Source organism: Ictidomys tridecemlineatus, unplaced genomic scaffold, assembly GCF_052094955.1.
Source record: "Ictidomys tridecemlineatus isolate mIctTri1 unplaced genomic scaffold, mIctTri1.hap1 Scaffold_411, whole genome shotgun sequence".
NCBI lineage: Eukaryota > Metazoa > Chordata > Mammalia > Rodentia > Sciuridae > Ictidomys > Ictidomys tridecemlineatus.
In genome coordinates, this window is record NW_027522668.1 from 57,474 (window position 1) to 79,105 (window position 21,632).

Here is a 21,632-nt window from a genome sequence, read left to right on the forward strand (position 1 = left end):
AGGACCATAGGTAATAATTATTTTTAAATTTTTCATATGATAATATCTGGCCTGGTTATTCATTTTCAAAAGTCGTAAAGCCAAACAATTTCAGTTTGATCCCTGAAACAAATCCAGTTGCAAAATAACAACAAAATTTCAAAATAATTTATCAAGTTTGCATGTATTACAAAATCGTAGAAAGGGCACATTCCTGGGATTGAAAATCTCGTTTGAATCCCATTTACTAGCTTTATGATCAGGAGTAATTTAGTTATGTGTTCTTAAAATCCTATGTACTTTTCTGAAAAATGATGAAAATAGTTCTCAAAGTGCCATGATGAGCATCATAAGATAAGGTAAGTAAAAATGCTTTGGCAATTAGCAAATGGTGTACAATGTGTTATCATTATTGTCATACATCCACAGTGATATGTGAGTGAGTTCAAAGGGTGAGAAGACATGTATTAAAATGCCATGTGGAATTATGATGATGACAATATTTGTATAGTAGGAAGATCTCACATTATTTTCTCATATCTGTATTTGCAAGTAAACATCTGCAAAATTTCTTCCTTTCTGTAATACATACATTAACTCTAGGTTGACTATATGGGCCTCTTGATAGTTCCCATGTAGAAAGTTTTTAATATAAAACAAGTCAAATTACTTTCAGTGTGATTACCAGTACTGGATGTTGGCTTCCATCTATCTTGACCAATAAGAATTCAAATTGAAATGTTTTGCTGGTATTTTCTAAGTCAAAATAATTTAATATTCTGATGGTCTGAATTTTTCATTATATCATGCATCTCATAGGAATACTATAAAAACATAACAAATCATCTCTAATATTTTTATTTGCATAAAGCTTTAGTGAGAAGAAGGACCTATTCTACCTTTTGTCCCATGATTATTGGGAAGTTAAATTAGAAAGGTTTTATATATTAGGCATTCTCTGATATTTGCTTCCAGAGGTTACCTCCTTCTTTTTTCTGTTCTTTCTTTCCTTTGCCCTCCCCTTTCCTCCTCCCACTCTAAGTTCATGGTTGCTTTAATTCACCACACTATTTTTAAAATTTTATAATTATGTTATTATTATTTACCAGTGATTTAATCTAGGGTGCTTAACCACTGGACAACATCCCTGGCCCCTTTTTTGTTTTATTTTGAGACAGGGTCTTGCTAAGTTGCTTAGGGCCTCTCTAAGTTGCTGAGGCTGTCTTTGTACTTGTGATCCTGCTGCCTCAGCCCCTCAAGCCATTGGATTACAGGCTTGTGCCTTTGCACCCAGCACACTATTTTTTTAAGTAGTTCATGAAACTCCATTTTCAGTGGCATGGTCATGGGCCATATGGAAAAACACCATTAATAAATAGGTAGTTATGAGATTGAAAGCAAAGCAGAAGCAAGATGACCATATACACATGACTATACCCTCACTACTTCTTCCTCCTTTTTTAGACTGATAATAGTGTATCCTTTAGTACTGGAATTCATAATTTCCATTGTATTTTGAGCAAGAAGACTTCTATAGTAATTATTTCCCCAAACTTGAGCATCCTATTTCTCTTATTCCTTTTACTCTCTAGCCTTGTGATATGCCAGCATCTGCAACTGTTTTCAGCAGAATGAAGAGTAGGTGGGATTTATGTGGTAAGAGTTTGGGTGACTATATACACTCTCTTGATAAATGGAAGCACAGGTGTGATGTTTTGTGTGCATGTTTCTAAAGATTTGTAAATTCAGAAACCTTTGGGGTTCAAATTTATTTCTGACCAGCAGCTTTATTTCAACAATTTTCAAGCATGAAATTTTTTTCTGGACAAAGGACCTAAAATTCCACTATTTTTTTACTATAAAGCAGGACAGAAACTCTCCCAGTGTGTGTTTCTGAAACCCAAATCTGCATGTATTTTTCTTGTTTGAAAAAAATTCAAAATATATCCTTTTAGCAAAATATGTTGGGGTGGTATTTGAGACAACAAATAGACTTTCAACTAAATATAAGAAATGTAATAGAAAAATGAGATATTATATTCCATCTGATTCAAATGTATGATATGTCAAGGTCATTGTACTATCATATGTAACTAATTAAAATAAATAAAAAAAAATTTTTTAAGTTTCAACACCAAAAAAAAAGAAAGAAAGAAATGTACCAATATGACCATTGCAGGAAAATCTTTTCCCTCTGAGGAAAGTAACTTATATGCTTTTTTTTTTTTTTTTTTTTTTTGTATTGGGGATTGAATCCAGGGGTGCTTAATCACTGAGCCCATCCGAGCCATTTTTATTTTTTTATTTTGAGACACGGTCTCACTGAGAGTTGCTTAGGGCCTCATTAATTTGCTGAGGCTGGCCTTGAATTTGTTATTCTTCTGCCTCAGCCTCCCTAGTTGCTGGGATTATAGGTGTGCGTCACTGCACCCAGCAAGTACTTGTATTCTTGACTCAGGGTCTCAAAGATATAAATGACTATGAAAAAGCATAATTTTACAGGCCTTTCTAAAATTGATGTATTCATGACAATATCAAAATGATGCTTAAATGTAATCATTAACTCTGATTTCAAGCATATAATGTTTTCTTTCATTTTTGGGTAGTTGTAGATTAATCATCAAGAAAATGTTTTTCTTTATGATTCTAAGACTATGAATTATTCCTTATATTAATATCTTTTAATTTAATACTGCTGTTAAAATTTGCTCCAATGTCAAATCTTTCAGCATAGCAGACTGAGCTGGTCATGTCCAAGAAATAATTTGTATGCTAAAACTTGATCAAGCTCATGAATTTTAAATATATATATTAGAGCCACTTCAAAATATAGGCCTTGGGTAGGAGCTCACACTTTTATGAGTGTGGAGGCATGCTTCAATGTGCAGTGGCTTGTTAAGTAAAAACTGTCATTGTAGTTTTAGTTTCTTCAGCTGGGCCATGTAACTTCTTACTCCACTTCTTCCCAAAGCCATCCTGTTTTACCCAGATTCAGGCTATTGGACTGCTTTATTGTGTTCCTTGTGTAAAAAGGGTGTCTTAAGTGCCAACATTCCTGGGGCTTCAGAAGAGAAATGTAAAAAAATAAAGCAGAGAATCTCTCCACTTAGTGCTTCTAAATTGGGCTTTGGGTGTGAATCTATGAAGTATGCAAAGAAGATATCCACACTCTAAAAGAGCATATTGATGAGTTGAGACTGATAGGCTAAAATGGGCACCTGCATGTTTTTATATAAAGAGAACTACACAGAATAAAGACTTTTGAGGAGATTGGATCTGATGTTGTTCAACTTTAAACTAACTTTTGGTAAAAATGTATTAAACCAGGTTTGATTCCTCAAACTTCATTAGGAACTGGGGCAGAGGAAGGAGATAAAGAAGGAGCCATAGAGGGCTGAAGAAAATATGGCTTGTTCCATGACCAAATATACAGTCTAGTGTAATAGAAAACTATTCAATTGTTATGAGATAACATATTTTGGACGTTATTATCTTTGGAATATATTCCTTGGATCTTGACATAATAGTGTGTGAATGCCCACATTTGTAAATGAATAAATGCAAACTGGTTAGGAGTGTTCACAGGTAATTGTAATGACTAACTCAGATGTCTAAGTCTGAACGCTAGCCTGTGAACAGTTAGCCTGAAACAAACTTAGACTCCTCTTGACCTCTGCCTTTGCCTAAAGGGGCTCTCCAAGAGAAGGCTAGGAAGGTCAGGTATTCCAAAGATATTCATTGAATGCATGGCTAAGTGCCAAGAACTTGGAAACATATTATAAATAAGATACAAAAAGTCATTGTTGAAAGAAATTGACTATACAGGAAGAGTGATCCAAATGCAATGTGCTGAGAGCTACAGAGGCTCCAAGTATAGAGAGGTCATATTTCCCCAGGACAGGGAACTTTTGAAGGTCGGAGGTGAAGGATTAAAAATTCATAAAATAAAAATGGAGAAATGGACACAGGTACAAAGAGAAAACTACCAATAAAGAAGAAAAATCTGAAATTTGAAGAAGTATCTCACATTTTATTTTTATTTATTTATTTATTTTTTTAAAGAGAGAGTGAGAGAGAGAGGGGGACAGAGAGAGAGAATTTTAATATTTATTTATTTTTTCTTAGTTCTCAGCGGACACAACATCTTCGTTTGTATGTGGTGCTAAGGATCGAACCCGGGCCGCATGCATGCCAGGTGAGCGCGCTACCGCTTGAGCCACATCCCCAGCCCCGCACATTTAATTAAATGTCTAATGTCACAGATAAGGAAACTGTCCACAGGAAAGTTGCAAGTGACTTACTAAGATCACACAGTTAAGAAGAGGCAGAACTGGGCCTAGAACTCACTTACCCTAATCCTCAGTCTACTCTTTGCTGTCCTCACAAAATAACAAGTCAATGGGAAAGAAATTGAGAGAACAAAACACTCGGAAGATTGTCTTATTCCTGTTTTATGCACATGCAGTCAGCATGTGACATGGATGTGAGGATTATGGTCACTATTCAAATCCCAGGTGGTAAGTTGGAAGGCTGTATTATTCAGAGAAGGGTCCCACAAAATGCTTTGGCTTGAAACTAACATGATGTGCTGATGATGGTTAAATTTTAGGCTTGGGTGCAAATATAGAAGCATTCCAGCTGTCCTCATGGTCAAGTCCTCAGCACCACACACATGGCTCAGGATAGCAGAGGGCTATGGCTTTCCTGTAGCTTCACCATGCTGATTTTATCAGTCAGACTGGAGAGAGATTCCACTCTGCTAGCCCCCAGCTTACTAGCATCTGCACTAAGCCCTCACTGCAGACCATGTGTTGTCATCCTTTCTAGCTCTCAGCTGCCATTACTGAAAAGCTGTAAGACATTTATAGCTCTATTTCTGTATCCACTTATCTGTTAAGTTTGCACAGGGGACATTCTACCACCTTAGAAAAATAGCTGTGCATTCATGAAGAATTAGAAAGTCTAAGGAAGCCCACAGCTCCAAGAACAGTGATATTTTCTGTTACTTTTCCATTGCCTGTCAAAGGGGAAATGCTCTAGAGAAAGATTATATTTAGCATAATCTTTGTCTTACATGTATGAGTTTTTAAGGAATATGAAATTTAAAAACTAGAACTTCTGTGTGTGTGCATGTATATATTTGTGTTTGTGCATACTTTGTAAAGGGACTGACAATAGATGAATTCAGTATAAACTGCTTTTTTTCATGAGTGGGAAACATCTAGAAACTTGGTGTTACAGAAAGAGAATGGATATATGAATAGCATACAGTAATGCTATGTATGCACATTATATAAAATGATCTTTATAAGTTTATTAAGTCTATAAAGATCTGACAAACAGATTTTTAAAACTCATGCTGTGGGCTGAGGTTGTGGCTCAGTGGTAGAGCACTCATCTAGCATGACTGAGGCCCTGGGTTTGATCCTCAGCACCACATATAAATAAATAAGTTAAATAAAGATTAAAATTTTTAAATAAATAAATAAAACTAATGCTAATTATTTTCAAGGAATAAGGCAAATTTATGGAAATTTAAACTGGATTTCAAGTTGTTAGTACAATTAGAATGACATAGCTGGAGTTTTTCATGGATTAACCACAGAAGGAAAAAAGGAAGGAAGGAAAGAAGGAAGAGAGGGAGGGAGAAAGGATGGGAGGAAAGAAGGAAGAAAGGAGAAAAGGAGGGAAGGAAGACAATGAAGAAATAAAAGAGTTATTAGCTCAAGTATAAAGACTGCATTTCATCAAAGTCATTTGAAGAATAACCTCATTCTTCTTGTTCTAACTTTTCTAAAAAAGAAACATGTCCAGATCAACCATAGACTTGACAGAGTAAGCACTGCACTACAAATGTGAAAAGGTGAACTTCCTTCTTCTTGAGGCAGGCACAGTTGTGCACGCCTGTAATACCAGTGGCTCTGGAGGCTGAGAAAGAAGGATCAAGAGTTCAAAGCCTGCCTCAGCAACTTAGTGAGACCCTAAGCAAATTGTGATACCCTGTCTCTAAATAAAATATTTTTAAAAGGGCTGGGGATGTGGTTCAGTAGTTAAGTGCCCCTAGGGTTCAATTCCCAGTACCAGGAAAAAAAAAAAAAAAAAAAAAGCTACTTGTAATTGGGAGGCAGATTAGTACATGGGATCTCCCAAGAATTCTAATTTGTAGAAGGTGCTGGAAAGAGGGCAATTATTACATCATGAGTCATCCATGTATTTTGAAGACAATCTCTTAAAATTACCATTTAAAGATGTGGTAATATTCATGCACATTCCTGAAGAAATCTATATTTAAGGCATTCCTTGGCTTTGATTCATAATGTTTCCCATATTTATTTTAATTTTTCTTGTGAAATTGCTGTTAGCAAGAGTAGACATAATAGCCCATCTTAACTATAAGCCACTAATCCTGCTTGGGTAAATTTCTCATTCTGTAACCAGGAGATTCATTTGTGCTGTGAAATTTGGTATCCTATCCAATTATTGGGTATTTCTGTTGGAAATTGGGAAGCATGCTTTTATAGCATTTTTCTCCTGTCTTCCTTATGAGAACTACTTAATTTACATCATTGACTCCAATTCTCTGTTGAGATAAGATGCTTTCTGTGGGATTGGGGAGGGCGAATAGCATGGACCTGCTTAGTGGTTTAGTAAATTATAGAATTTCCATGGGATCATAAATACCCTCTTGGATACAAGTACTTGACAACAGACATAATTGTTATTTCCCTTAAGCTTTCATCAGCTTTGAAAAATGAGCCTTTGTCAATTTCGTGGATATAGCTTCTCTGTTAAAAAAAAAAAATCACTGTGACACCCTACTTTTCAGCATTCATTAGAACTGCAATGAGGCCTTTTTTGAACAGTCAGTTTAGCTGTCAACAACTAGCTTTCTGGTTAATTATGCATTTCGGGTTGAAAGCAATGTACTTGTGCCAGCTTGAAGTTGCTGAGATGCTTTAGTTCTACTTTTAGATTATGAAAATGCAAGAAACATCACCCTAAAGCAGACCAATGGCCCCTACGGTCCATATTCTCCATTTTAATGAGCACAGGACACAGAAGACCAGGAGGGAAATGCCGATACATTAATTTCATTAAATATTTCTTGAATTTCTTTCCTTGTTGTGCACAAGCTCTTGGAATACTGAAGTTTACATATTTGATAGCTATTGCATAAAATCATGTCTTAACATGTTCTTTTCAGATCACCATATAGACTGCCAAAAAAGAAAAGGAAAAGAAAAGATGTAACAATTCTTGAAGCCATAGTAAAACCAATGAATTACAGAGAAAGTATGGATGGGATATTAGTGTTTGTAAGTGAGAATGAATAAAAGTTGTGCAAGGTTTGACTCTAAAAGACACATGACCAGTCAAAAAAAAAAAAAAAGATTTGTTGTCAGAATGTGTTCAGAGAAGGCTTTCATCCACTAATGAATGACAAGTGAGAAAGCTGTAGAGAAGCAGGTTAAAATTCATGAATTTACTTTATCTTCATAGTCTAAGGTTAATATTCCCTATTAAATGCCAGTGAATCTGCAAATCTAGGATCATGTTAAACTTATGAAAAGTTATATTTTAAAATATATTTTAGAGTCCCCAGCCTGTGATGTTGCATTGAACGGAGCTCAGAGGAGGCGAGGGGCACCCGCGCTACTGTCCCCACCTCATGCACCCTGCGCCTCCCTTCCAGGGCAGCCTCTAGGAAACAGCCCTCCTGCCTCTCCCAGAGCTGTCCCAGGCTACCTGGGAAGAGAGCCCACAAGTTAGGGCTCGCACAAGCGGCGGGCCCCTGGCACCATGTGTCCTGGGAGGGGCAGCCGCTCCAGGCTTGGCATCCTGGGTGCACTTGGCCATTGATTCTCAGGTGCAGCGGCGGTGCGCATTGGCCCCTGCCTCCTCCTGCTTCTGTTTCTGGACTACTGCTGCCTCTGCAGCACCTTCAACTTAGATGTGAACAGTTCTGCAGAGTACTCTTGGCTCAGAAGGAAGTTACTTGGCTTAAACTGTGGATTTCTTCATGCCCAGCACCTTCTTCCAGGATGTTTTTTCTGGTGGAAACTCCCTAAGCAAACACTACCCAGCTCGGGGTTGTAGAAGGAAGGCAAGTCCTCAAATGTGACTGGTCTTCTAGCCACCAGTGCCAACCAACTGAATTTGATGCAACAGGCAATAGAGATTATGCCAAGGATGATCCATAAGAGTTTAAATCCCGCCAGTGGTTTGGAGCATCTGTGAGGTCAAAACAGGATAAATTTTTGGCCTGTGCTCCCTTGTACCACTGGAGGACTGAGCTGAAACAGGAGAGAGAGCCTGTTGTAATTTTCTTTCTTCAAGATGGACCTAAGACTGTTGAGTATGCTCCATGCAAGTCAAAAAATATTGATGCTGATGGACAGGGATTTTTTTTTCAAGGAGGATTCAGCATTGATTTTACTAAAGCTGACAGAGTACTTCTTGGTGGCCCTGGTAGTTTTTATTAACAATGTCAGCTCATTTGGGATCAAGTGGCAGAAATCTTATCTAAATATGACCCCAATGTTCATAGCATCAAGTATAATAATCAGTTAGCCACTCAGAATCCACAAGAAATTTTTGATAACAGTTAGTTGGGTTATTCAGTGGCTGTCAGATATTTCAATTGTAATGGCATAAATGTCTTTGTTTCAGGAGTTCCAAAAGCAGCAAGGACTCTGGGAGTGGTTTTTTTTTATGATGGGAAAAACATGTCTTCCTTGCACAATTTTACTGGTGAGCAGATGGCTGCATATTTCGGATTTTCTGTGGCTGCCACTGGCGTTAATGGGGATGATTATGCAGATGTTTTTTTAGGCAAACTCCAAATGGTGGGGTAGATCTCTGTGTCTCTTCAGAAAGCTTCAGGAGAATTCCATACTACAAAGCTGAATGGGTTTGAGGTCTTGGCACAGTTTGATAATGCCATAGCTCCTTTGGGAGATCTGGACCAGGATGGTGTCAATGATATTGCAATCACTGCTCCAAATGGGTATGAAGATAAAAAAGGAATTGTTTATATCTTCAATAGAAAATCAACAGGCTTGAACACGGTGCCATCTCATCCTTGAAGGGCAGTGGGCTGCACAGAGGATGCCGCCAAGCTTTGGCTATTCCATGAAGGAAGCCACAGACAGAGACAAGAATGCATATCCAGACTTCATTGTAAGAGCTTTTTGTGTAGAGCTGTCTTATTCAGGACCAGACCTGTTATCACCATAAATGCTGGCCTTCAAGTATACCCTAGCATTTAAAATCAGGACAATAAAACCTGCTCATTGCCTGGGACAACTCTCAAAGTTTCCTTTTTTAATGTCAGGTTTTGCTTAAAGGCAGATGGCAAAGGAGCATTTCCAAGGAAACTTAACTTCCAGATGAAGCTTCTTTTGTATATACTCAAGCAAAAAGGATCAATTCAGCAAGCACTGTTTCTCCATAGCAGGTTCCCAGGTCACTCCAAGAACATGACAATTTCTAGAGGGTGCAGATGCAGTGTGAAAGAGCTGATAGCATATCTGCAGATGAATCTGAATTTAGAGACAAACTTACCCCAATTACTATTTTTATGACGCATCAATTGGATTATAGAACAGCTGCTGATGCCAAAGACTTGTGACCCATCCTTAACCAGTTCACTCCTGCCAACATCAGTGGACAGGCTCATTTTGTACTTGACTGTGGTGAAGCCAATGTCTGTAAACCCAAACTGGAAGTTTCTGTACATAGTGATCAAAAGAAGATCTATATTGGAGATGACAACCCTCTCACATTGATTGTTAAACTCAGAATCAAGGAGAAGGTGGCTATGAAGCTGAGCTCAGCATTTCCATGCCACCACAGGCTGATTTCATCAGGGTTGTCTGGAACAGTGACGCATTAGCAGGACATTCTTGTGCATTTTAGACAGAAAGCCAAACCCGCCAAGTGCTATGTGACCTAGGAAACCCAATGAAGGCTGGAACTCAACTCTTAGCTGGTCTTTGATTAAGTGCTCACCAGCAATCACAGAGATTGTGAAATTTTATTTACAAATTCAAAGTTCTAATCTTTTTGATAAAGTAAGCCCAGTTGTATCTTACAGAGTTGACCTTGCTGTTATAGCTGCTGTTGAGATAAGAGGAGTCTCAAGTCCTGATCATGTCTTTCTTCCTATTCCAAATTGGGAGCACATGGAGAAATCCAAGACTGAAGACAAGATGTTAGACCAGTTGTTCAGCACATTTAGGAGTTGAGAACAATGGTTCAAGTTCATTCAGCAAAGCCATGCTAAATCTTCAGTGGCCTTATAAACATAACAACAACACTTTGTTGTACATTCTTCATTATGACATTGATGGGCCAGTGAATTGTACTTCAGATATGGAGATCAACCCTTTAAGAATCAAGATCTCATCTTTACAAACAACTAAGAAGAATGATACATTTGCTGGGCAAGGTGACCAGAACCATCTCATCACAAAGCAAGATCTTGCCTTCAGTGAAAGAGATGTTCACACTTTGGATTGTGGAATTGCCCAGTGCCTGAGGATTGTCTTAAGTTAGGCAACTAGACAGAGGCACGAGTTCAATCCTGTCTTTACTATGGACTGAGACACTTTTGTAAATAAGAAATACCAGAATCATTCATATTCTCTGAAGTCATCTGCTTCATTTAATGTCATAGAATTTCCTTACAAAATCCTTGCAATTGAGGATATCTTCAATTCCACATTAGTTACCACTAATGTCACCTGAAGCATTCAGCCCCATGCCTATGACTGTGTGGGTAATCATTTTAGCAGTTCTGGCAGGATTGTGTTGCTGGCTATTTTGGGTTTTGTAATGTACAGGATGGACTTTTTAAAACGTTCAACCACCTCAAGAACAAGAAAGAGAACAGCTTCAACTGCATGAAAATGGTGAGTGAAACTCAGAAACATATCTGTGATTTTTAAGTTATACTACATCCTGGATTGTTAGGATTACAAACTTGATTACAGATTTAAATTCCCTTCATGAGGAATAAAATTCTAAGACTTCTGCTGAATGTACCCAGTGACTTCCGTCTAACCACAAAATTGAGAGCAATATTTGTCGGTCTTCTCTTTATAAATAAATTCAGACACGTTAATACACATACATTGCCCTGTTTTGGATATTTAAATAATGAAATTTCACATGATGGTTTTTATTCATTGTACGTAAGATAGGTAGGGCCTCAGTTCCTACTTTATATAAAATAGTATCTATTACAATTACCATTTCTGATTTAGTATTTGAGGTTTTACTGTTCATTGTTTTTTTAAAGAAATCTAAATTTGGACCTTAGCATCCACATTTTTTATACAGGTATTTATTTAATACACACTACACTACAATTTACTTTTAAAGCCACTGAAAGCTTTGCAATTACCTGAATTTGGATTTGAATATCTATTACATAGTTGAACTTTTCAAAAAAATTTATGATACCACCAGAATTCTTTCCTGGAAACTGGGTGTTTAGGTTTAGCTGAGTGGTTGAGCATGTGCTTAGCATGCATGAGGCCTTGAGTTCAGTCCCCAGCTCTGGGGAGAAAATTTTCCTGTAATGATAATGGTACAATATTTTAACATGAAAATTGGGTACATGTGATTAATTTTTCCTTATATTTAATCCACATATATTTATTAAAGTATAAAGTAATATATATTTATTACTTTAATTTTTTAAGTTCTACAAGAAATCCTTTAAGCCAACCTATATAAAAATGAATTATGTATTAACAAATATCTTTTAGTGTGTGTAATAGTTTAATTTCAGCTCAATATCATGATAGTTAAAGTCATATGAAGTTGGAAATCATTTCCAAAGCACTTCTAGCCCATTGATTTCATCTGGATATTATTTATAGTTAACTTAAAGAAAGCATTTTAGTTGAAAGACTATTACCTTATTAATAGTATGTTCTTAGAGTGGAGTCTTTAGTTATGAATTTATTTTCCTCCAATATGTTTTTTTCTTATATTTCTAAAATTGTTGCAATAAGGGGTCAAGATCATTTTCATTACAGACAGGATCCTGAATCCCCATTTCCATCCCATGAGAAATTCATGGGATCAATACTCTTCAGGTAGCTCCCAAGATTACTTTTAGCAGTAGCATGATGCTACTCCCATGGGTGGTACCTCAGTTTAAACAAGATAATGTGTAAAACCAGTCTCAGTTATCAGAATTACGGCAAAAAGGTATTTTCATAAGGTATTCAATTTATTGAAAACCTTTTAAAGCTTTCTTGAGTTTTTTGTTTGTTTGTTTGTTTGTTTTAACAGAAATTAATTTTTTAATAAAAGCAGCATAGAGAGCAAGTTGTAGTTTCTATGCCTGCAGGGTGGTGAATCTTCTGGTAGAATGTGTAATTTATTCACAGTTTCTCAAGACCTAGGTATGACTTTTAATTATCCCTATTTTGTTCAATTACATCATGTTGTACTCTAGAAATAGATACGTCAATAGTTTTTTTAACTGCTGTTCTCATTAAGCAATGATAAATATTTCCTTAAAATAATTGTCTATTTTTCTGTATTTAAAAAATAATGGAAATTTATCTTGCCATATCTTGTGTTATATAAGCACAAGTGATGACCAGAACTGGAGAATATATTTGCAAAGTAGAAGCACATTTAGATGCAAGTTAGAACATGGACAAAACATTATATTTAGCTTTAGTGAGTTCTAAAATTAATGTGTTTGGGGGGTAGAATTTATTATTGGCTTGAAAGATCTCAATCATATGCAATAAGTATTTTATTACCAATAATTTTAAATTCTTTTAAGAAAAAAATTATTTTTACCCTAGGGCCAAGTGTTTCGTACCACCAAGCAGTCACTAAGTTGGTCTATAGCAACTTTTCCCTCATCTGTTTTTCTATCTAAGAGCTGTCATTCATAAAAATACAATTTGAATAGAAATTCACTCTTCAGCTGGTGTTAGTATTTGCTTTCACTTAATTTTTTTCCTTTTATGAACTCTTATCTCAATGAACTTCTTGAAAAAGGTATTGAAACTTTGATCTTCATTGTCATTATTATCAAGTGCAGTACAACAATGTAACCAAACCTAGCTAATATCAAATTAATCATTGTTGGGAGTTTCCCTGAGGATTCCCTGTTTTTTTCTAATAATGGGTCCATGAATGTAACATGGCGGCAGGCAAACTGCCAATGAGCGAATAACAGGTTGTTTTAAAATTTTTTCAGTTGGCTCACCCAACTGGGCTTGTGAACAGCTCATGACCCCCATGAATCCCATGCACCTCAGATGATGACCTAACAATTACTATGATTGGTCCCAGGGGGTTCCTGTTTTAGGATAACTGACTTTCATTTCCCTATATAAGCTGGCAGCAGCTTGCAATAAAGTGCTTCATCTTTGTCACTGCTGTCTGTGTGTGTGCATTTTAATCTCTGACGAAGAGCCTTGACTTTTCAATCATTAATTTAGTAAGCCTAAAGAGCAAAGATTAATAGTATTTCTGTTAGTGTGAAAGAATGTCTCTGCTGTGGATGTACAAAGAAGTTAAACACTCCATTCTATGATTTATTTCAGGATGAATACAAACTCTTCCTCACCAGCTTTGAAACACTTGGAAATATCTTAAGGTAACTTAGAAGCTGTATATATCAAAATAATTTGCTACCTACATAACACAGGAAGTAATTATCTTTATTTAGCTTCTCTTATTACCACCCACATTAGTTGGGACATAGAATGAGTTTTCTTCTCAAATCGATCATTGGCTAAATTGGTGTGAGTTAGTGAAAGCTGATACAGTGTTCTGCTTAGTTTCCCCTGTGTAACTTGTGGCTGTACAATAAACTTGAGCATATGGTGCAATATATATATATATATATATATATATATATATATATATATATATGTTTTCAAATAATAATAAAGTGACATTTTAAAACAAGTAAAATAATTGCGTCTAATATTCAAAAACAACCAAAGATTTTTGCTTATTTCCTTGAGGACATGTGTGGCTGGGGTTTACTTTTACTTCCATGCTGTATTTTCATGTTCTTCCTTCAGAGACATGGCTATCATTATTCATTATTAGTGACACATTTGTTTTGGATGTGTGAATGCTTTCTGTGAATAGGTCCTGTACTTTTTGAATCCTGCACAGTGATTATTCTTTTACTAGTCTGAAGCTGTCATGGGAGAAGAGGTGTTTCTGAAGAAGGGTCTAGAGGAGTTCCCTGGGGAGAAGGTAAAACTCCACTGAGGACCAGTGGGATCCTTGGCTTATGTGATAGAAAAAAAATTCAGAGGCATAAACAGAGGTGAGTTTTAATGGGATCCCCAATAATCTGGAGTGTAGGAGAGAGGCATGCTGTCCCTCTCTTTCCAGAGAGGACCCAACTCTCTCCCTTTTACTATCCCTTCAATAAACCCTGCCTGTTGACTCTGAGCAACATGTCTAAAGTCTGACTTGATCTCAAGAATCAGGGTTTGAAGAGTGGTGGTGGGGAGTATCTGTATGCTGCCTCAGTTTCCTGGAAAGCCTCATCCCTCTAACATCCCCTAGTCCTTCCTTTATGTTTCCTTTCTACCTATTTCTTACTTCTTCCACTTCAAAGCTATTGTTGAATTTCAACATTGACTATGTATGAAAGAGGAAAGAGAGAGAGGAAATTTTAAGGGAGAGGTTTCCAGATTGCTAAGAGTACTGCTGAGAATATCTAAGGAGTAAGATGGTCAGTGACTTGACAGAAAGATTCTACTGAATTCACTCCTGTGGGGAAAGTGAGGGAAAAGACCTGAGCTATCCCACTGTGGTCAATAATGTCTTTCTCAATATGGAAAACTGCTGTTAATGGGCAGAGATATTGGCCCCTGTTTCCTGGAGGGAATAGGAAAGTGGAAGCTGGGCCTCTTGAAAGGACAGCCACTGGGAAAGCTCCCTGGGCTGTTTACACTGCTAATCTGCTAACCAGGGGGCAAGTGCATTTCCTTCTTAAACAATCAAGAGACTACTTTCTTTTTGATGCTTGAATTTAAAGGAACAATTATTGATTGCAAAATGTTTGTTTTCAAATTAAGGGAATTGTCATGCTACAGTGAATAATGCCAAATTGCTTGGTGTTTTGAGTTTATTTTTAATATTTCCTATTCACTGAGGATCAACTCTAAAATACCAGTTAAATCTAAATTTAAGTTTCCAAATGATTTCATGCAGTTCTATTGATGTGGATTATTCATGAAACCTACATCTTATACATTCCAGTGTCCTTTATGGAAGTCACAAATGTCTTAAGTAGAGAAAAAAATTTCATGGCTTTAATTTTGTTAACTGTGGCTCAGTTCAGGAGCAGTAAGTCACAAATGAAAATCAAATGGCACCATTGTGTCAGTAGCTAATAACAAAGGCTTTATCTGAGAGAAGCACACACAGAATTAAAAGGGTGAATGAGGATAGTGTAGTTGGTAGCTGAGTGATAACTCCAGGGTAACACATGGAAGTTTTCCTTTCACTTTGCTATGATGATAAAGAGAGTGGGCGGGACATGGCCGTGCACAACTGTAATACCAAAAGACATAAGAGACTGAGAGAGAAAGTTGGCAAGTTCAAGCCAGCATCAAATTTAGGGACATGTGAAAAAAATAAACAATAAGTATTTAAATTCATCAAGGGAAAAATAAGTGAACCCAGTGAAAAGCCATGGTATACATTTCACTTTACTGTAGACTTTAATGCCCAAAGCCCTCCTTTGCTCTACAGATCCTTATCAAGATGCCTTCCTTGTCCCTCTTTTCATTTTTTTATCTTTTCCTTAAATACTGTGATTGTCAGCTTTCATTACTAATAGATAAGAGGCTATGCGGAAAAGGGAAAGATTGTCTTACAAAATCTTAGAAAGCTCTAGGTATTTCAAAGATATTTTTAGTAAAAGCACAAAAGTAAATTTAGTAGGTCTTTATCATCTAGAATTTGTGTAAGACAATTGATACCATCCTCACACATCCATGATTCTATACAGCATTACTTAGATTTATAGGGCGATTTCATGTTGCTCATGCTTATCAGTAAATGAGCCTGAACACTCAGGTGCCCTAACTTACTAGGGCATTTCTTGTCTTTATTGGAAATCTTTAGTCAAGGAAGAGATGTCTTATTCTCTGTTTGGTAATGTACAGTTGTAAGGGGTAGATAAAATGGCCTCTTGATCTCTCTTCTCTGAAATTCTATGATAAAAGCTATGATTAAAAAATCTTCTGTTCCTTTGAAGAAGACAACCAGCTCTTTGCTATCTCTGCTTGGGAACTCAGAAGAAATGAAGCCAAACTTGATCATGGAGAACTTGGCTTATTTCTGTGTACAGTTTCTAGTGGTCAGGGCATTTAGTCAACAACATTGATAGAAATGGAGGCTAGTGACATGAAGTTGAGGGTACTCTCTCACGGGGTGGAACTCTGGCTCTTGATCACTGTGTGATGTGGATAAACGTTTTCATCTACCTATTTCACTTTTCCAGCTGCCAAATGTAGGTGTTTGATTTCTGTTCTCCCTAAAGTTCCTCTGTGTTCTGAAATTCAAGAGTCTAGGATGAAGAGTTCTACAGTGTGGGGGCTGGATGATTGCTCAGGGCTCTCCTAGTCCCAGGAGAATTTGAAGGAAAGACTTTGGGAGGAAAGAGGATGAAACATAATGCTCTTGTAGATCCTTGGGGATTTATAGGAGAAGATTTTATGGTAAGTAAAATTTTATGGTAAGTAGATTCCTTATAGCTGTATGACCATTCCACGTTGAATAGAAGGAGGGAAATTGGGCTATAAGCTCCTAATTTACAATTAGCCAGAAAAATTGGATTTTCTTAAAATGGAGGAGTGCAGCTTCCAGGAAGTATTTCTAGTTCAGTGCTCTGCTGTTTTCAAAAGGACACATAATCCTATTTATTCAAATCCCTTGGTGACACACCAGCATCACCTTGCCTTGCTAAATATTAAATAAACTGATTTTCTTCAAAGTATACTTTCCACCCAAATTGAGTTTATCTGTACATATATATATATATATATATATATATATATATATATATATATGAAATAGGAAATATCTATTTCTTATATGCATATGAAATAGAATGCTTACTAGGAAGGATTAGTAGAAGAGCCCTTGTTGAGAGCAATATTTTCCTACTTGGAAAAATGAAAAGGAAATAAAAGTAGCTTCCAAATCTGTCTTATCAATAATCTTTCCAGAAACAGCAACACAACATGCCAGACTTGCCTCAAGATAAATCCACAAAGTGCCATTTGGGAGCTCTAGGATTTACTACTTGCCCTTTCAGAAAATTTGTATCACCCTAATATAAAACCAGACATATCAAGGAAAGAAACCTTGAGACCAATATCTCTGATGCACATAGATGCTAAAATTCTTTTTTTAACATTTATAAATTTTATTTCTCTATTTTCATTCATGCTACAAATGCAGTAGTCAAAATGTTTATGGTTTTATCTTTCTTTTACTCTGCATTCCCATAGTTTCTTTTCCTTCCTATACTTTTCTTTGTAAAATTTTCTTTTCTTCTATTACTTGATCTCATTGCTTCCTATATATATCTTGAAAGACCTTTGCCACAATTATGATACTATAGTAAAAACATTTCTTTTGCATTAATGTTTTGTTGGTATCTGCTCAGAGAGTCCATACAAACATCCTTTGTTTGGAGTGTTTCCTTCGGTTTGCTCTTGCTAATGGAGGTCAGGAAAGTATATCTGTTAGGAAGTTCTGGGGACTGGTAATTTGTGATCCATCTGATACACAAATAGGACAGAGAGTTAGAATTATAAACTGATGGAACAAAACAAAACAACAGTGCTAATCTGTGTTCCCACTTTCACTTCACATCACTCTTTACATAGGTTATATTTTTAAAACAAATAAAAACAAGTGCAAATATTTTAATTGCCTTATTAAACTTGGTAGAACATTACATAATACATAATATTAGTCACTTTTAATATATTACAAATATATTTTCTTTTCTTTTTTTTTTTTTTTACTAGCAAATTGCATACAAAAATATATTTAAAAGTTAGTACACCACGATCAAGCTGGGTTCATTCCAGGGATGCAAGTTTGGTTCAATATACAGAAATCAATAAATTTAACTCATCACATCAATAGACTTAAATATAAGAATCACATTATTATCTCAATATATAAAGAAAAAAGTATTTGCCAAAATTTAGCATCAATTTATGCTCAAACGTCTAGAAAAACTAGGGACAGTAGGAACATACCTCAACACTGTAAAAGGTATACATGCTAAATCCAAGGCCAACATCATTCTAAATGAAGAAAAATTGCAAGCATTCCCTCTAAAAACTGGAGAAAGATTTCTCATAGACTCTCCTCTGATCCCCCACCCCTAGGAATGAGACCCCCACACTGACATAGTAGTTAGGAAAGAAGGAACACTGGGGGAATGTTACTGTTTCTCAGTTCCATGACATGGACAATTCGTCTGTATTGGTGGGAAATAAAAATTGTCTAAGTGGTAGACTTGGAATTTTTGGCAATTGACAGGAAGATTTTTATAACCACATTAGTATCAATCATACTGTAGTGATTTTAATTGCTAAAACCCACCATTAATGATGAATATGTTTAAGTGTCTTTTGTGTCTTTCAGGGTGAGGAAAATACTAGAAACTTGAGTTAGATCATAAAGAGGAAATACTGAGAACTGATGTTTTTAGCTTGGCACCAAAGTGTTTCAGAATCAGAAGTTCAGATCACCCTCTGTGGAATACTTCTATCAACATGATGAAAGATGAGATAGAAGTATTTTAGGTAAAACTTAAAGCCATCATTGTAAACATCACACACACACACACACACACACACACACACACACACACACACACAAACACTTAGCAAAAATACAAAAACCTGCATGAGATATCTACATTTTTGCCGAACATGGTGGTACACACCTGTAATCAGCAACTCAAGAGGATGAGACAGGAGGATCATGGGTACAAAGCCAAACTCAGTAATTTAATGAGGTCCTAAATAACTTAGTGAGACCCTGTCTCAAAATAAAATATAAAAAGGGATGGGGATGTGACTCAGTGGCTAAGGACCTACTATGGTTTAGATGTGATGTCCCCCAAAGGCTCACATGTGAGACAATGCAAGAAGGTTGGGAGGAGAAATGATTAGCTCATAGCCTTAACCTAGGACCCAAGTGAATTAATTCCTGGTGGGATTAACTGAGTGGGAACTGGAGACAGTGGGTGTGGGGTGTGGCTAGAGGAAATGGTTCATTGGGGACATGGCTCTGGGGTATATATACTGTATATATTCTGTTTTCTGATGACCATGTGAGTTGCTTTCCCCTGACACCCTCTTCTACCATGATGTTCTGACTTTCCTTGAGCCCTGAGGAATGGAAACAGCCTTCTATGAACTAAGACCTCTAAAACCATGAGCCCCCAAATAAACCTTTCCTGCTTTACAGTTGTTCTGGTCAGGCCCTTTAGTCACAGCAGTGAAAAAGCTGACTAAAACAGGGCTCCTGGGTTGTTCAATTCTCTGATATTATATATATATATATATATATATATATATATATATAATTATTCTAATGTGATTAGGAACCACTTTTTGATTTATAAAATTTGGCTTCAGTATTTCTTAGATTCACTCAGTATTTAATAATTAACTTAAAGTCTTCAGTGACTTTCTTGTCTGATTTTATTCTTGGTTAATTGTTTTATAAAATACACCCTGATTTTGATTCTGAGTTCTTCACAATTTTAATACTCTTTCTTTCAAAAACATGCTGGAGTTCTCCTTGCATTGTGGCTCACTAAAAGAGTGATGCTCACTTTGGGTTGTCATTTGAATTGGTGCAAGCTTTTGAATAAAACAGGAAAGTTAGAAAATGAAAATGTCCAATGAAAATCACCAGAAAGCAGTGAGCTTAACAAAAACCTTTACCAAGGTGTCATAACTTTTCATGATACTATACCATCTATGAACTTGAAGTCACTATTGAAAGGGTATTTGTCATTATTTTTTCTATCACTAGTCATTTTTTCAAATACTGCTTATGTGTACATATTCTGTGACGTCAGAACACATTTTGCACCAATAAATATAGGCTTTATATTTACTGGGGTCATATACACATTAATGTGATACATAAAACATTTCTGAATCACTTCCAAATTTTGTGGCAATTCATGTGTAAATGCTTTTATGCATTTCATTTTGTTCTCAAATGCAGCATTCTAATCTCTAAAGCAGGTGATGATTTCCTAGTGGCTCTACTCATCAGTGGCATAAACATTGATTTATTCGACCTAAAAGAAAACATTTTTTACAGTCTTTCTCTCAGAAGAGGAATCATGTGTTTTTCCAGTAACAATTTAGATATGTCAATCTGAGATGCTTCCTAGAGTTTGGATTTCATCTATACATATATATTAATTTGACCAAATTAATTAATAGAGATAATAAATGACTTTATCTAGTGTCTCATCAATCTCAATTCTTAAGTACCCTAAGTAATTGTCTTTATGGTAAGAGCCTAGTTCAGCATGATTAACATAGCTAATTGTGACAGAGTTTGGCTACAAAGTTTTATATTTGGTTTCAGTTATATTTACACAAACATGGAAAAAGTATATGAGTTTTGAGCATTTCAGCGTGTTCTTAAGAAGCTTATTTCTTCCACCCTCCCCTCCTTATGTCAATTCCACTCTCATTTTCTTTTGCTGCTCTTCAACCTGCTGCAAGAATGGGAAGCTAAAATAAAGGTGGTCCTGCAAATACAATATTTCTCTAAAGAGAAGGTGTGAGTGCACACCCACACACAGAATATTCAAGTAATTATTATAGAGGTTGGACCTGAGGTCCCGTGCTGTATGTCACAGACATTTGGAACACATTTGTTTCCAATGACCATCAGTTATTTGGATCTTTATAAATGTTGCTAAGTCCTATTCACTAATGCAGTTTGCCCCCCCAAAATGTATTCGGGATCAAAGTAACTTGTGGGATTCCAGGCCCCTTTTTCAAGTGTACTTTATGGGAAAGTTTAAAGATAGTTGTGTGGAAAGTGATCTGTTGAAATAAAATGACCATATGCTAAAGACAGAAGATAACCAAGAGGACAGTGTTTGTCATTTGTGGTATTTGACAGATTTGTTATTTACATCAAGTAACAAACTTTACAAAGCAACAAAGAAGAAAATTAGCCAACTTATGCATTAAACCCCCACCAATACAGGGTAACTGATGTTCTTTCAACCTGGATCTTGTTTCCTTACATGAACATCTGAAATTATTGCCCTTTTCTACAGATATTTATTAAAACGTTATATAGAAACTATACTATTTTCCCTTTTCAGTGTTTTTCCTGATTTTGATTGCCTGATGCTGTATTTATTAGACCCAATATATTATTTGGAATAAAAGATTAGTCCATTGCTCAGCATCTCTTTTATCTGTTTATTTTTAAAATCTAATCTAAATTATAGGATTTATGTTTCATGCATTGTTCTTTGGCAAGTTTGAATAACTTCAATTACTTATTGAATCTCATCCAACACGATCAGATCTTTAACCAAGGTGAAGTTCAGCTTTGCCATAGAG

General features: G+C 36.1%; 1 pseudogene; it reads left to right on the plus strand.

Moving 5' to 3' along the window:
- The window catches only part of LOC144373486 (sodium/calcium exchanger 1-like), a 61,170-nt pseudogene extending 41,568 nt beyond the window's left edge, over nucleotides 1-19,602 (plus strand).
- Nucleotides 19,603-21,632: the final 2,030 nt, after the last annotated feature.